The 3730-nt window shown below is 47.2% G+C and overlaps 1 pseudogene; it reads right to left on the reverse strand.

Annotated features, from left to right (window-relative positions):
- Positions 1–1491: 1491 nt before the first annotated feature.
- LOC104124295 lies at positions 1492–2226 on the reverse strand (annotated as a pseudogene).
- Between the last annotated feature and the right edge of the window lie 1504 nt (positions 2227–3730).

The raw sequence follows: 3730 nt of genomic DNA on the forward strand, positions 1-3730 counted from the left end.
TCACTGATCTTCCCTTCCTTAGTTTGCTGCAGATCCTGTCAGATCCTCTGTTGGAGGACAGATTCCCCCTGAAACAAGGCTCTGGTGTCCCAGGCAGGGTGAGGAGATGGAGATGCCCTGGCACTGGTGAATCACCCAGTGCCACTGTTTGCAGGTCTCAGAGAGGAAGAAGTGAGACCTTGGTCTCTGGGCACAGCAAGAAGGTGCCCACTGCCTGGATGATGTGAATCTGCCCAGTAGGCAGGAGGAGAGTGGGGGAAGCATTGCCATGGGACCCTGCATGCCTGAGCCCTTATTTCAAGCCCAGCAGTGCCTTCAGGAGTTCCTCCTCTGCACCTAGGAGATGATGGTTGCCTGGGGGTGACAAGTGTTCAAATCACTACCTGGAGGTGAGGGTGGAGGTCAAATAAGTTGAAAAGCATACCTAAATTGGTTTTAGGGTTTGGTTTTTCTTTGTCTTTGTTTCTCACCATCCTATTCTATTTTTAATTGGTGATTATTTACATTAATCTTCCCCAAGTTGAGTCTGTTTTGCCAGTGAGGGTAAATGGTATTTGATCTCCCTGTCTTTATCTTGACCCATGAGTATTTTCACCTTATTTTCTCTCCCTGTCTTGTTGAGGAGTGGGATTGAGAGAGAGTGGGTGGGCATCTGGCAGCCAGCCAAGGTCAAATCCACCAAAGGAGATGACAAAGCTACTCCAAATAGAACAACATGATGCCCTTGAAAAACATAATCATAAGCAAGACATAATAAGGTGGAAGACAGGACCAGGAACACAGACAAGAAAGAACATGGACAAGACTCCCATTTGACACCTTTCTGAGAACTGGGAAATTACAATTATTCTTGAAAAGAATAAAATCACCCAAGTGAGAATAGCATGTCTCACAGTCAAAAAGGACCACATTTCAAAAAAAATTCTCATTACCTTCTTCCATCTGTCGAGAGCTGCAGGTCAGGAATAGCTGAAATGGAGAAAAAAAACCCACCACATTTTTTATTGTTATAGCATCCTTAAATTCCATTTATGTTCACCTTTCTTTTAAGAGAATGAATTCCGAAGACAGAATTGGCTTAGTGTGAATGATCATGCAGGTGATTATTTGCAATCTCCAGCTGAATTTTTTATTAGCTAGGGCAAAATTCAGGCAAAATTTTTTCTTCACTTTGAGATAATCCCCTTCGTAATTTTTAGAGCCCTGGCGAGGGAGAACAAGACTCCTGTAACTTATTTCATTCCGCTGGGCTTCCTGACCTCCCTAGGTGGTCACAAGGCCCAATGTGCCATTATCTTCTCCATGTATCTTCTAAAACTGGTGGGAATGATCTCTTCATTGTTACTGTGTAGAGCAATCAGCACCTGCAGATGCATTTTTTCTTCATGAAGTTTCCTTTGTGGAGATCTGGTACACCATCACCGTCATGACAAAAATTATGAAGAATTTCCATATCATAAAACCACTTGTGTTGCCTGCTGGCTGGCACAGTCATGTTCCCCTTTCTTCCTGGTTGTTACTGAGTTCATGATCCTTCAGCAAGTCCTTCAATGTTTGGCAATGGTACACATTCTGCACAGCCTGGTCATCCTACTTTAGAAGCTAGCATTATAGGTCTTATGACTATCCTCTTACAGTAGTAAGTACTATGGCAGATGTCAATCTCTGAGTAGGTTAACAGTCTTTCCAAATAAACTAAATTACATATTCAGCTGTCAGCTGTGCAGCACTGAAAAGTGTCCAAACAAACCAGTAGGTCTGCTTGTAATAGTCCTCTGGAACTTCTTCCTGCATGAGAGGATGAGATTTCTCCTCAAAAATATCCAATCATGTGTCTGAATCTCTGTTCTTTATATGACAGAATATTGCTAATGTTACACTTAGTTGTGCTTCTAAGATTAAGCTGACTGACTGTGCAGTCATCTATAAATGAGCATGAGCTGTATATTTTTGTAAGCTTCCCAGGAGAAACATGGTTCATGTGCTTATTCCTCCTCTTGCACATTTATTGGAGACTTGCTCAGAAAAATTCTACTTGCTCTAGGATGATCAGATGGATTAGATTCCAAGGCTAAATCACCTAGGAGAACCTGGTCACTGATGTGCTGGAGGTGGGGGCAGCTACTGCTGGGATCTGAGTCCTCTGACTCGGCCTCTGCTGATCCTGATCTGCCACCTGCTGCCACCACCTTGCACGTGTCAAAGATGACCAAAGAGCTGGAGAACCTGTCATATGAGGAAAGACTAAAGGAGTTGAATCTTTTCTCCCTGGAGAAGAGAAGGCTTAGAGGGACCTCTTCACAGTAGTCCACTACTTAAAGGGCAGCTAAAAAGAGGACACAGGCTCTCTCAAGGCTCTCTCTCTTCTTACATGGAGCAGACAATGAGCGATGACAGATCTCCGATAGCCAAGGACTACAGTGCTGGGAAGGCCCTGGCCTGCATGTGAGGTGCAGTGGTGGTATGAGCAGACGTCGGGCTGACCCTGCCTCAGGGCACCTGGGGAGACAGGGAAGCTGAGTGTGGCAGGGTCATGCCCCAGTGTTTTGCTATGGTTGGGTTGGTTGCATATGGATATGCAGGGAGCAGATGCTTTGTGGCATTTAGGGTTTGCAGAGCTGGGCTTCAACAGACCCTGACAACAGGGAAGATGGAGTCAATGGCCCATTGGGCTGTTGGGTTCACAGGGAGTGGGGACTTTATTGTGTGGCTGATACCAGTACTAAGGACTGTGTGAGGTACCTATCTCATCTGCCTGTGCCCATGTGTGCTAGTCATGGACCATAGATTGGGCAATGGAGGGGAGGGGAAGGTGGACATGAGGCTGTGGGCTGTCCCCAGGTACTATTGTCTCCCTATCCCCACTCCTGCCACCTTTTGGTGCCATCCTCTATTCAAGCCTTCTCTCTTAGCCCAGCTTCATCCAGAGCTAGGGGAGATCCCTTCCCCAAGAGCCAGCAGGGCTGATGACCTCATCCATTGGCCTCCTGCAGCCATGGGCTCCTCACTTAAGGGTTGCAATCCCCATTCAAAAAATGTGGTCCAGGACCCAGTGCTTCAGGCCCATCTGGGAAGAAATGCAGCAAGGCTGGGAAGACTGATAGCCATCGCCTGTGGAGTAGCCAGGAATGTCTTCCTCAGCTCCAAGGGACAGGGCACAAAAGACAACCCAGAGCGGTGAGTCCTACCCTCTCCTTCCTCTGTGCCCAACCTAACCCTCTCCAAAAAGCCACCTTTCTTTCCTGAGCAGACTGGCAGAGCTACCACAGAAGGAAGGATGACTCAGAGACCCAGGCTTGGATGCAGCACAACTTTAATGAGTCTAAAGAAGAAAAGGAGGTGGCTGACAGGGAGCACCAGGGGCAGCCACAAAGATGCAGCGGAGCTCCCACGGGGTGTCCGTCTGCCTGCCCTGCCAAGAGAGGCCGACTAACAGGTCCCTGCTAGGCTGACATTGGCAGACAGCGATAGCAAAGGAAAGAGAGAGAGATGAGAGTGGAAGAAGGAAAAGTAAACAAAGGCCATGGTTATAGGCAACCCAGACTTGCCACTTTCTGTGACCCTTTGCAGGAGAAACCAGGGATAAAGAGCAATTCTAAATACAAAGGTCCAAAGTGCTATCTCATTAGCATATTCTGAGGTCTTAGAGGTTCTTTTCCAGGGATGTTGCCAGCAGCTCTAGCAGGGGCGGCATCTATTGCCACAATAGCTGTTGGTGATGCAGGAGAGG

The sequence above is a fragment of the Egretta garzetta genome, unplaced genomic scaffold, assembly GCF_000687185.1.
Source record: "Egretta garzetta isolate BGI_Z169 unplaced genomic scaffold, ASM68718v1 scaffold774, whole genome shotgun sequence".
In the NCBI taxonomy this organism is placed as follows: Eukaryota; Metazoa; Chordata; class Aves; order Pelecaniformes; family Ardeidae; genus Egretta; species Egretta garzetta.